The sequence below is a fragment of the Rattus norvegicus genome, chromosome X (assembly GCF_036323735.1).
Source record: "Rattus norvegicus strain BN/NHsdMcwi chromosome X, GRCr8, whole genome shotgun sequence".
Classification (NCBI taxonomy): Eukaryota; Metazoa; Chordata; class Mammalia; order Rodentia; family Muridae; genus Rattus; species Rattus norvegicus.
In genome coordinates, this window is record NC_086039.1 from 147,480,275 (window position 1) to 147,494,756 (window position 14,482).

General features: G+C 37.8%; 1 pseudogene; it reads left to right on the forward strand.

The window, feature by feature from the left end:
• The first annotated feature begins 956 nt into the window (after positions 1-956).
• Positions 957-2,268, forward strand: Eif3e-ps2 (eukaryotic translation initiation factor 3 subunit E, pseudogene 2; annotated as a pseudogene).
• Positions 2,269-14,482: the final 12,214 nt, after the last annotated feature.

Sequence of the window (14,482 nt, forward strand, 5' to 3'; positions counted from 1 at the left end):
TCCCTAAGTGTGTTCATGTCTTTCTTGAAGTCCTCCAGCATCATGATCAAATATGATTTTGAAACTAGATCTTGCTTTTCTGGTGTGTTTGGATATTCCATGTTTGTTTTGGTGGGAGAATTGGGCTCCGATGATGGCATGTAGTCTTGGTTTCTGTTGCTTGGGTTCCTGCGCTTGCCTCTCGCCATCAGATTATCTCTAGTGTTACTTTGTTCTGCTATTTCTGACAGTGGCTAGACTGTCCTATAAGCCTGTGTGTCAGGAGTGCTGTAGACCTGTTTTCGTCTCTTTCAGTCAGTTATGGGGACAGAGTGTTCTGCTTTCGGGCGTGTAGTTTTTCCTCTCTACAGGTCTTCAGCTGTTCCTGTGGGCCTGTGTCTTGAGTTCACCAGGCAGCTTTCTTGCAGCAGAAAATTTGGTCTTATCTGTGGTCCCGAGGCTCAAGTTCGCTCGTGGGGTGCTGCCCAGGGGCTCTCTGCAGCGGCAGCAACCAGGAAGACCTGTGCCGCCCCTTCCGGGAGCTTCAGTGCACCAGGGTTCCAGATGGTCTTTGGCTTTTTCCTCTGGCGTCCGAGATGTGTTTGCAGGGAGCAGTCTCTTCTGGTTTCCCAGGCTTGTCTGCCTCTCTGAAGGTTTAGCTCTCCCTTCCATGGGATTTGGGTGCAGAGAACTGTTTATCCGGTCTGTTTCTTTCAGGTTCCAGCGGTGTCTCAGGCAGGTGTCCTGCCGCTCCTGGGCCCTCCCCCACGGGAGCCCAGAGGCCTTATACAGTTTCCTCTTGGGCCAGGGATGTGGGCAGGGGTGAGCAGTGTTGGTGGTCTCTTCCGCTCTGCAGCCTCAGGAGTGCCCACCTGACCAGGCGGTTGGGTCTCTCTCTCACCGGGTCTGGGACTCAAGCTGCAATTTTTAATTAAAAATATTTCACTTGGGAACAAGCTCTCCTTTCCCCCGGCAAGATGGTGGAGTATGATTTGACTACTTGAATCATGCACTTTCTGGATCAGCACCTGATCTTTCCACTTCCTGAGTTCCTCTCTGTGAAAGAGATTTATAATGAGAAAGAATTATTACAGGAAAATTGGAGCTTCTTAGCAATACCAATATGGTGGACTTTTCTATGGTTGTTTACAAAAACCTTTAGAGAGAAAAAAGAACAGTTGTGCAGCAGAAACAGCTCCAGGCAGAAACAGAACCAATTGTGATGATGTATGAAGATAAAGAAACTACAAAGCAGATCAGTCAACAGGGATGGCTGGATGATATTTGACTACCTGGCAGACAAGGATGGGTTTAGGCGAGAGTGCTTAGATACACTATACAGATATGTAAAATTCAAATATGAGTGTGGAACTTACTCTGGAGCAGCAGAGTATCTTTACTTTTTTTTAGTTTTGGTTCCAGCAACAGAGAGAAATGCTTTAAGTTCACTCTGGGGAAAACTGGCCTCTGAAATATTAATGCAGAATTGGAATGCAGCCATGGAAAACCTTACTCAATTAAAAGAGACCATAGACAATAATTCTGTGAGTTCTCCACTCCAGTCTCTTTAGCAGCAAACATGGCTCATTCACTGGTCTCTGTTTGTTTGTTTTTTTTTTTCAGCCATCCAAAAGGACATGATAATATTATTGATCTCTTCCTTTACCAACTACAGTACCTTAATGCAATTCAGAAAATGTGTCCACATAGTCTCCGCTATTTGACCACTGCCATAATAACCAACAAAGATATGCAGAAACGCTGGCAGGTGCTGAAAGATCTAGTGAAAGTTATTCAACAGGAGTCTTACACATATAAAGAACCAATTACAGAATTTGTTGAATGCCTATATGTTAACTTTGATTTTGATGGAGCTCAGAAAAAGGTAAGAGAATGTGAATTAGTGCCTGTGAATGACTTCTTCCTGGTAGCATGTCTTGAGGACTTCATTGAGAATGTCCGTCTCTTCATATTTGAGAGTTTCTATCGTATCCACCAGTGTATCAGCATTAATATGTTAGCAGAGAAACTTAATATGACTCCAAGAGAAGCTGAAAGATGGATTGTGAATTTGATTAGAAATGTGAGGCTGGATGCCAGGACTGATTCTAAACTAGGTTATGTGGTAATGGGCAACAATGCAGTCTCACCCTACCAGCAAGGGATTGAAAAGACTAAAAGTCTTTGTTGTAGAAGCCAAATATTGGCCATGAATATAGAAAAGAAACTTAACAGAACAGTAGACCAGAGGCTCCCAACTGGGCAACCCAAGATTCCGGCTTCAATTAAAGGATTATAAAGAAGAAAAAGGAATCAGTGAAAGACACAATAACCATTGTCTATAAAGGATGACATACAGTTTTAGAAGCAATTAACATGTTTTCTAAAAATTTTGGAGAATTTGATTAAAATTGGCTATGATTCACTTAAAAAAATATTTCATTTGAGTTAATATGACTTTCAATATATATATGTATGAGGATGGTCTTGTTGGGCACCAATAGGAAATATATATTATTTATATATTGTATATATTATATATAATATATAATATGTTATTTGAATATTACATATCACATATTTATATTTTATATATTATATATAGATTATACAATATTAATTAATTGTTTATAATATTAATAGTATAAGTTAATAAGTCATATTAATTCAAATTAAATATATATCATACTTGCACTGTCATATAATCAGCCACTGGTATCTCTTTATTTCACATAAAAATAAGCCACTCAAAAATCAAGAACAAAATATTACCTAGTTTAAAGTTTTTATATGAAGATAGCCCTGTCTTATAGCTAGGAATCTTAATATTTTAGGTTTGACTTTATATTAGTAAGTGCCGGTTTATGAAAAGAACTGCCTTAAAATGATCAAAAATACGGGATATTGAAAGATATACTGTGAAAACTCTCCTTTTCCATGCCAATCGTTTTACTTCAATGAACTTTCCTAAAGATCCTTTTTAAAAAAGCTCACAAAGTTAATATTTCTTTTAGTATTTCCTAAAAGAAAACTGCGATGAGCAGCCAGAATAGCTATGCATCTTGTTCAAGGACCATGAACCAGAGTAAATGCTATTATATCAGTGTATTTACAATATTTTTACTTATATCAATGGAAAAAAAACCAACTAAGAATCATTTTTGCTGCTGTATCCCTTGAAGGCATCAATGATTTCCCTAGTGAGAGAGTTCAAGATATTAAAATGAACTCTGTGACTATGTTATATGGCTACCTAGGACAGTCCAAAATAAGCAAGCTACAGTAGTAAATATGCCCCCCCAGAATATTGCCATTCTTTCAGGTTTACATTGACCTATCAAAAACATATGTTGATCTATTAAAGAAAGTTTACATTTTCTCTATAAACTTACTTGAAGTTACTTAGTTACCTCTAGGTTCCCTTTAAATTGACATAATTTATATGTTTCCTCAAAATTAGACTTTTGCCAGTAAAGTTATATGGCATATATAGTGTACTATAACCAATTTTCTTTTGGAATCTATTTAATTTCTGTGAACTGGTTAGTATAACTTGGACTAGTAGAACTAGTATAACATGACTGAGGGGTTAAAATATCATTCTTTGGTGCTATATGAAATTAAACTTAAATTTGAGTTTTTTTTTCATCTTTATTAAATTGGGTGTTTCTTATTTATATTTCAAATGTTATTCCCTTTCCAGGTTTCCAGGTCAACATCCCACTAGCCCCTCCCCCCTCCCCTTCTATGGTACCGAAGTTAAATCAGAAACAGATAAACCATTTAAACAACCCCATAACTCCTAAAGAAATAGAAGCAATCATTAAAAGTCTCCCAACCAAAAAGAGCCCAGGTCCAGACAGGTTTAGTGCAGAATTCTATCAGATCTTCTTCACAGAAGACCTCATACCAATACTATCTAAACTATTCCACAAAATTGAAACAGATGGATCACTACCGAATTCCTTCTATGAAGCCAAAACTACTCTTATACCTAAACCACACAAAGACCCAGCAAAGAAAGAGCACTTCAGACCAATTTCCCTTATGAATATCGACGCAAAAAACTCAATAAAATTCTTGCAAACTGAATCCAAGAGCACATCAAAACAATCATCCACCATGATCAAGTAGGCTTCATCCCAGGTATGCAGGGATGGTTTAATACATGGAAAACCATCAACGTAATCCACTACATAAACAAACTGAAAGATAAAAACCACATGATAATCGCATTAGGTGCTGAGAAACATTTGACAAAATTTGAGTTCTTTTATCATATGTACATAGATATTTTTCAAGTTTCTATCAGTAAATCCAGTGCTTTAAAATGCTTATATGCAGGGCTGTGATTAAGTGTAAAGACATCATGAAACATCAAAAGAAATTTACAAAATAAATGGCATTAGAAAGTATTCAAGTAGAAATGAAGGCATGTTTTATTTGTGCTAACACATTAAGGTGACTCTAAATTCTTTGGAAATCAACTGACTGTTGCATATCTACCACAAATTGAGCAACTCATGAAAAATTGCTACTGAGTTGTGGCTGGTTATGTATTCAACAGCATTTATGGTCTCATTCTGTAGAAAACGGAATATTCACTGAATTTCAAGGAGAATTTTTTCATTTCTTAGTTCTGTCTGCGACCTACTAGAATTCATATTTCCTGCTAGGATCACTAAAGAATCTTGATAGTCTCCAATTCCCTTACAAAGAAAAAACTGTCAACACTGGCGTAATTTGATTCCCTCACAATGGAGAAATACAAGTCTTCATAGTATAGATAAGATGTAGAAATAGCTTGTATCTCAGAGCATGTGACCACTACAGCACGTGGGATTTAAGTGAACAAGGGGCTTCCTAATCCACAGATCCAAACTGTTGTCATTTCACAGTGAGCACTGGGTTTTTAAGATAGACTAACAGGAAACTTGTTATATAACACAAGTTGGAACTCATGGTTTTCTGGACTCAGCCACCTGAAATTGGAATTATAGGCATGTGTCCCAATGACCAGTGTTAACATAATGTATATATACTCTATTTTCCCTCAGTGATCCAGAGATATTTCAGTAGTCTTCATACGTAAATCACTGCTTTAGAATACCCACATTTAACAGCAACAGAGTGCAATGCCATGAAGGAAAAGTTCTTGTTTTCCAACACAGTGATGTTATGGATGAGAACAATTAATTGTTTACAATAATAAACTATTAGGGACATTTTGAATGTTCCTAACATTAATAAACATAAAATAAAACAATAAAGTGCTTTACACGATGGAAGTGCTTTTATCCTCAAATGATCACTGTATATTACATACATTTATTGAAATATAAGGATGTAGAGTTATTGTTTGTTATACCCTCATGAATATGCATCTAAAATGTGGATCTTCTTCATTCACTTAAAAAAACACATTAAACAGAATGAAAATCCAAAGTGAGCAGTTTTGTATTTTTGCATTTAAGTACATACTAGTTTTTTGTCCTCTTGAATAATGGAAAACCCTAATAAAGTCACATTTCCTGTTGACCCTGTCTCATTTGGAGTAAACCAATATCTGGTTTGGAACAATAACTGTGCAGTAATTAGTGGTGAAGTAGCTTTTCAATAGATAAAGACTTTTAAAATCAGTATTCCTTTTCGTTTTACCTCCTTGAAAGCTTTCTGAATTTTAGATTAGTAATATAATAGGTTAATAAAGGATTTCGTGTGATAGCCTTGTTAAGTTCTGGTACTTTGTGTTTTCTACAGAAGATAATTTTGAGAATGAATTTAGTATTATGTGGAATTTTTGTTTCCCCTGAGTGAGAGTGGCTTAAATATATATTCATCACTGTGCTGAAGTCGTGAAACTGCTTTGTGAGATCTAGTGAGCAGTGTTTTTTTTTTTTTTTCCTAGTCATACATTCAGTGTCATACTGACAGTTTGAAATTGGCTTTATTGTACACATCTGTAAAAGGAATGTAAGGAAATTGTACTTTTACACTTAACTTCCAAGATATTTGTTCAATATTTAGAAAAATATCATTTGTTATTTTAAAAATTTATGATAAAATAGCATATAGAAGTTCACCAGACACAATATTTTTCAATTTAAACATGGCCATGTAACATATCTCTAAGGACTCTCATAACTCCCTTGTTGCCAGAGGTAGGTGGCTCTGTACAGAGGAAGTTAATCTCTAGCTCTCTGTATAAGTCAAGATATTTGTGTCTTCAATATGATATACCTGGCTATTAATATTGTGAAAATATTTGGTGGATGTAAATGTGATCCACATTGTAATAGTTCTTCCTTCATATTGCCCAGAACACAGCATGCCCACCACAATAATACATAATATGCTGCATGCTACAGCATTATTGTGTCAAACTGCACAACTGCTGGTAGAAAAACTGAGAAAAAGAGAAAACAGTGACAATAAGGTATTTTCAAGAAGAAAGGAAGATACAAAAACATGAAGCAAATTGTTTGGCATTTTCCAAGCTACTAACTACTCGTATGAGACTGGAGTGGACTCGCCTTACATGGGAGATGAAGACGATGTCAATACAAACAAGTGACATAGTAGAATATTTATTTTTTAGAGACTGAGTTACTGAAATATTACATTAGCTCACCAATAAGAGCATACTTCAAATACTTTAAATCTGCATTTATTTCCAAATCTTCCAATACGAAAAAAAATCAGGAAAATAAACATGATAAAGGAAATGTGCATCCATCCTGGCCACTATGAGGTCCTGGGAAAGCTCAATACCTGAAGGAATTTGCTCCCACAAAGCTAAAATATTGTCTTGCATTTCCACTAGGAGAGTTTATTAAGGCAGACTGCTTATGAGATAAATCACCAGCTAATCAATATGATAATGTGATTCAACTATATTCAAGCTTACATGAAATTCAGAAAAAAAAACACTGTAATAAAAGTTAGACAAAGTGAAAATTTCAATCAATTTGTTATATAGTTAGATTAAATAAAATAACGCCATTTTAAATTTTGAAATGTAAAATCTGAAAAGATATAAAATTAACTTAAAAGTTTTGTGTATAAAACTAGTTACTTACAGTCATTGTTTGGCAGTAAGAGACAATATGCTTTGAACTACATACCAATTACTACCTACTTAGAATAATTCATTATGCCACGTGGGTTTCATTAGCAATACAGCACAAGAGACATTATTCTCACTTTCAAGACAGAGAAATTTAAGTCCCCAGAGGTTAAGTCACTTACAGAACTTCTGGGCAGTGAAGTCCTGAGGAGCTGAGAAGAGAGGTTAGGGAAGAGGAGCAATAATCAGAATATATTGTATGAAAAATCTAATTTTAATAAAACAATGTAACAGCTACTGTAAAAAAATTTACTTAAGTTCTCACAGTTGACAAATATAAAAGAAACTCTGAGAACTTTAAAATGTATGCTGCTTTCATTCATATAAAGCAAAAAAAGAACAAATTAAAATACAATTTTATAGAAGTTCACAACACATTTATCAAAAACAAAGAGGACCTGTTTGGAAACAATAAAGCTGTAGACTCATATAAAATAATGTTGAGTTAAAAATTAAAGTTATATTCAATTCCTTGCATGGTAAATGGTATTTTATCTCTTTGTCAATACAAATAATGACCAAAGAATAAAAGGAGTGGATAACCATAGGAGTGGATTTGCAGAATGTAGATGCATTTTTTAGATCTTTATTAACTTGAGTATTTCTTATTTACTTTTCGATTGTTATTCCCTTTCCCGATTTCCAGGACAACATCCCCCTAACCTCTCCCCCTCCCCTTCCTTATGGGTGTTCCCCTCCCAACCCTCCCCCCATTGCCGCCCTCCCCCCCACAGTCTAGTTCACTGGGGGTTCAGTCTTAGCAGGACCCAGGGCTTCCCCTTCCACTGGTGCTCTTACTAGGATATTCATTGCTACCTATGAGGTCAGAGTCCAGGGTCAGTCCATGTATAGTCTTTGGATAGTGGCTTAGTCCCTGGAAGCTCTGGTTGGTTGGCATTGTTGCTCATATGGGGTCTCGAGCCCCTTCAAGCTCTTCCAGTTCTTTCTCTGATTCCTTCAACGGGGTTCCCGTTCTCAGTTCAGTGGTTTGCTGCTGGCATTCGCCTCTGTATTTGCTGTATTCTGGCTGTGTCTCTCAGGAGAGATCTACATCCGGCTCCTGTCGGCCTGCACTTCTTTGCTTCATCCATCTTGTCTAATTGGATGGCTGTATATGTATGGGCCACATGTGGGGCAGGCTCTGAGTGGGTGTTCCTTCAGTCTCTGTTTTAATCTTTGCCTCTCTATTCCCTGCCAAGTGTATTCTTGTTCCCCTTTTAAAGAAGGAGTGAAGCATTCACATTTTGGTCATCCTTCTTGAGTTTCATGTGTTCTGTGCATCTAGGGTAATTCAAACATTTGGGCTAATATTCATTCACTTATCAATGAGTGCATACCATGTGTGTTTTTCTATGATTGGGTTATCTCACTCAGGATGATATTTTCCAGTTCCCTCCATTTGCCTATGAATTTCATAAAGTCATTGTTTTGGATAGCTGAGTAATATTCCATTGTGTAGATGTACCACATTTTCTGTATCCATTCCTCTGTTGAAGAGCATCTGGGTTCTTTCCACCTTCTGGCTATTATAAATAAGGCTGCTATGAACATAGTGGAGCACGTGTCTTTGCTATATGTTGGGGTATCTTTTGGGTATATGCCCAAAAGCGGTATAGCTGGGTCCTCAGGCAGATGCATTTTTAATTGCATTTTTATTTACATTTTAAATGTTATCCCATTTCCTGGTTTCCCCTCCAGAAACACACTATCCAATTCCCCTCCCTACTCCCACTTCTATGATGGTGCTCCCTCAGCCACCTACCCAATCCCTCCCACCTATCCAGCCTGATATTTCCCTACACTGGGGCATCTAGCCTTGACAGAACCAAGGGCCTCTCTTCCCATTAATGAACTATAAGGCTATCCTCTGCTACATATGCAGATGAAGCCATAGGTCCATACCTCTATTTTTGTGGAATGGTGGTTTACTCCCTAGGATCTCTGGGTTATCCACTTGCTTGATATTGCTGTTCTTCTTATGGAGTTGCAAACCTCTTCACCTCCTTCATTCCTTTCTCTAGCTCTCTGGGGTTCCCAGTTCTCAGTACAATGATTGGCTCTCACCATTCTAAGGCTGTAGCAGAGCCTCTCAACAGACAGCTATATCAGGCAACTGTCAGCATGCACTTCTTTTTTTTTTTTCTTTTTGGTTCTTTTTTTCGGAGCTGGGGTCCGAACCCAGGGCCTTGCACTTCCTAGGTAAGCGCTCTACCACTGAGCTAAATCCCCAGCCCCCAAGCATGCACTTCTTGATATCCACAATATTGTCTGGGTTTGGTGGCAGTATATGGAATGCATCCACAGACGGAGCAGTCCCTGAATAGCTTTTCAGGCTCTGCCCCATACTTTGTCTCCTTATTTCCTCCTGTGAGTATTTTCATTCCCACTTCTAAGATCTGAAGCATCCACACATTGGTCCTCCTTCTTCTTGAACTTAATGTAGTTTGTGAATTGTATCTTGGGTAATCCAAGCATTTGGGCTTATATCTACTTATCAGTGAGTGCATTCCATGTGTGTTTTTTGTAATTGGGTTACCTCACTCAGGATGATATTTTCTAGTTCCATCCATTTGCCTATGAATTTCATGAAGTCACTGTTTTTGATAGCTGAGTAGTACTCCATTATATAAATGTAACAGATTTTCTGTATCCATTCCTCTGTTGAAGGACATCTGGGTTCTTTCCAGCTTCCGGCGATAATAAAAAAGGCTGCTATGAACATAGTGGACCATGTGTCCTTGTTATATGTTGGAGCATCTTTTGGGTATATGCCCAAGAGCGGTATAGCTGGGTCCTCAGGTAGTACTATGTTCAATTTTCTGAGGAACCTCCAGACTAATTTCCAGAGTGGTTGTACCAGCTTGCAATCCCACCAACAATGGAGGAGTGTTCCTCTTTCTCCACATCCTTGCCAGCATCTGCTGTCACCTGAGTTTTTGATCTTAGCCATTCTGACTGGAGTGAGGTAGAATCTCAGAGTTGTTTTTATTTACATTTCCCTGATGACTAATGATGTTAAACATGTCTTTAGATGCTTCATGGCCATTTGACATTCCTCGGTTGAGATTTTTTTTTTTTTATTTTGCTCTGTAGCCCATTTTTTAAAGGGCGATTTGATTCTATGTAGTCTAACTTCTTGAGTTCTTCATATATTTTAGAATGTAGCCCTCTATTAGATGTAGGATTGGTAAAGATCCTTTCCCAATCTACTGGTTGTGTTTTGTCCTTTTGACAGTGTCCTTTGCCTTACAGAAGCTTTGCAATTTTATGGGGTCCCATTTGTCGATTCTTGATCTTAGAACATAAGCCACTGGTATTCTATTCAGGAAAATTAGGGTTGGGGATTTAGCTCAGTGGTAGAGCGCTTGCCTAGGAAGTGCAAGGCCCTGGGTTCGGTCCCCAGCTCCGAAAAAAAAGAAAAAAAATCACTGAGCTATTCAGGAAAATTTCCCCTATGCCCATGTGTTTGAGTCTCTTGGCCACTTTCTTTTCTATTAATTTCAGTCCATTTGTTTTTATGTGGAGGTCCAAGATCCACTTGGACTTGATCTTTGTACAAGACAAAAGAATGGATCAATTTGCATTCTTCTACATGCTGACCTCCAGTTGAACCAGCACAATTTGTTGAAAATGCTATCTTTTTTTTCCCACGGATGGTTGTAAATGATCTGTCAAAGATCAAGTGACCATAGGTGTATAGGTTCATTTCTGGATCTTCATTTCTATTCCACTGATCTACCTGCCTGTCTCTGTACCAATACCATACAGTTTTTACCACTATTGCTCTGTAATACTGCTTGACGTCAGGGATGGTGATTCTCCCCAAAGTTCTTTTATTGTTTAGGGTAGTTTTGGTTATTCTGGGTTTTATGTTATTCCAAATGAATTTGCAAATTGCTCTTTCTAACTCTGTGATGAATAGACTTGGGATTTTGATGGGGATTGCATTGAATCTGTAGATTGTTTTTGGCAAGAAAGCCATTTTTACTATATTAATCCTGCCAATCAATGAGCATGGGACATCTTACTTCTGAGAACTTACATTTCTTTCTTTAGAGACTTGAAGTTCTTGTCTTATAGACATTTCACTTGCTTGTTTAGAGTCACACCACGGTGTTTTATCTGATTTGTGATTATTGTGAAGGGTGTTGTTTTCCTAATTTCTTTCTCAGCTTGTTTATCCTTTGAGAAGAGGAAAGCTACGTTTGTTTGAGTTTATTTTGTATCCATCCATTTTGCTGAAGTTGTTTATCAGCTGTAGGAGTTCTCTGGTAGAATTTTTGGGGTCACTTAAGTATACTATCATATCATCAACAAATAGTGATATTTTTTACTTCTTCCTTTCCAATTTGTATTCACTTGACCCCTTTTTGTTGTCTAATTGCTCTGACTGAGACTTTAAGTACTATATTTAATAGGTAGGGCAAGAATGGGCAGCCTTGTCTAGTCCCTGATTTTAGTAAGATTACTTCAAGTTTCTCTTCATTTATCTTGATGTTGGCTACTGGTTTGCTGTATATTACTATTTTTAGGTATGGCCTTGAATTCCTGATCTTTCTTAGACTTTTATCATGAAAGGATGTTCAATTTTGTCAAATGCTTTCTCAGCATCTAATGAGATGATCATGTCATTTTCCCATTGAGATAATGTATATAGTGGAATACATTGATGGATTTCTATATATTGAACCATCCCTACGTCCCTATAATGAAACTTACTTCATCATCCCTACAATGAAACTTACTTCATCATGTTAGATGATAATTTGATGTGTTCTTGGATTCGGTGTGTGAGAATTTTATCGAGTATATTTTCATCAATATTTAGGTGGGATTCCTTTACATCTCAAATGATATCCCACTTCCAGGTTACCCTTTCACAAATCTCCTATCCCACATATGCCCTCTCCCCCACCTCACCTTTGCCTCTATGAGAGGGCTCCCCCCTTCCATCTAACCATTCCTGCCCCATTCTTCCAGCATCCCCCTATGCTGGACCATCAAACCTCCAGAGGACCAAGGACTTCCCTCCTTGATGTCAGACAAAACTATCTTCTCCTACTTTTGTATCTGGAGTCATGACTCTACCCTGTGGATTATTAGTTTGCAGTCTAGTCTCTAGACTGAGTTGTCCAGTCAGCTGACATTGTTCTTCCTGTGGAGCTGCAATCCCCTCCTCTCCTCAAGTTCTTCCCACAGGTCCCCAATGGGGGTCTTGGAGCTCAGCCTGATGGTTGGCTTTAAGCATCCACATCTGTATTGGTCAGTTGCTCGGAGAACCTCCTAAGGAACAGCCACACCAAGTTCCTGTCAGCAAGTACCACTTGGCAACAGCAACAGTGTCAGGGTTTGGTGTCTGTAGACAGGATTGATGTCCAGGTGAGGCAGTCCCCAGATGGCCCTTCTTCACAGGATCCCAGAAAAGACGGGAACAATAATGTCTGATTTTATAGACTTTACCTTTGGGTCCTCATGTTGACAAAGTAAAGAGAATTCTGTTTTTTTTTTGTTTTGTTTTGTTTTGTTTTGTTTTGTAACTAATACCCCAGATGCTACTGGAGTAGTCTAAATCCATTAATTAATGCTATGTAAGTTGAAAAATATAGTATAGTTTATGGGATAGATAGTCATATTATATTTTTAATTGAAATCCATATGAGAAATGTAAGATATTCTCAACATCTATTTGGGTTATTTTCTGCCTTCATGATTAGAAACTGTTGATCCTTAGGTACAGTAATAAGGAAACTCCATTCAAGTGTTCAGTGCCATTCATATAATGACAAATAAAAATAGTACATGGTTCATAAAATGACAGTAAGTACAAAATGCAAACACCCGTGGCTGACAGCCAACAGATGGCCTGTCAGTAGAAAACTGATGAAAAAGTCCCCGATTGCATTACTTGAAAACAACACTGCCTTAGAAATAGACTTCTTAATATCCAAAGACATAAATGCTAACTAGTTTAAATATGAATCACATTCTACGATCCTTGTTTTTAAAAGGAATGATTCATTTAAACGTTTCATAACTTTTTGTTTAGAAAAGATACATTTAAAGTTAACTTTTAATAAATACACATAAAGCATACACATGCAGGCAGTTTATGAGGCCAAGACAAATGTGTTCAGAAAATGTGACACCAAGTTCAAATTTCAACATAAAGGGGGAAATAATGGTAAAGTCTTCTTCTATTGGACTTTCAGAACCTTACTACCCTGACCAAGGGAAGTAGCCCTAAAATGCAAGTCCTGAGGAGGCAAGGATCCTTTTGTCAGAGATTTCTAATACAATGCTATAGTTGATCATTCTGTGCTCTAGATTTTCATCATCTTGCATGCCTATACCAAGACATGAAGAATTAAGTGGGAACAATAAAATATAAAAGACAAATTTCAGGCTCAAGAACATATAACTAATCAGTACTAATTAATAAATGCAAAAATTGGGTTTCTGTCTGTGCCTGTAGCTGACCCTGTGCCACAGCTCTCCATACCAAGATCCTGTCAAGAGAGAACTGGTCTCACAGGAGTGCTGACACACCTGAGAACACAGTTGAGATCACCACTTCTGCTCAGAGGGACCCACCTGGAACCCTCAGAACAGAGGAGCCAATGAGAAGTCAGGGACAGGATCCTTCCTGTTTCCATCTGTGCCTGGAACTAACCCAGTGCCACAGCACTCTGTACCCAGATCCAGCTGGGAGAAAGCTGGTCTCCCGGGAGTGCTGAAACACAGGCTGTTAGGAGGGTCAAGCCACAGTCAGAGACAGCAAGACCAGATAACACCAGAGAAAAGCAGATGGCAAGAGGAAAGTGCAAGCACCTAAGGACCAGAAACCACGGCCACTTGGCATCATCAGAACCCAGTTCTCCCACCATAGCAAGTCCTGGACACCCCAACACAACAGAATAGTAAAATTCTGACTTAAAATCACATGTCATGATGATGTTAGAGGACTTTAAGAAGGGCATAAATAACTCCCTTAAAGAAATACAGGGCAACACAGGTAAACATGTAAAAGTATTTAAAGAGGAGACACAAAATTCCCTTAAAGAATTACAGGAAAACACAACCAAACATGTGAAGAAATTGAACAAAACCATCCAGGATCTAAAAATGAAAATAGGCACAATAAAGAAATCACAAAGGGAGACAACTGTGGAGATAGAAAACCTAGGAAAGAGATCAGGAATCATAAACAAAAGCATCACCAAGAGGATACAAGACATAGAAGAGAGTATCACAGGCAAAAGATACTATAGGAAACTTTGCCACAACAGTCAAACAAAATGCAAAACACAAAAATCTCCTAACCCCAAACATCCAGGAACATTGAGGACACAATGAGAAAATCAAAACGATGGATAATAG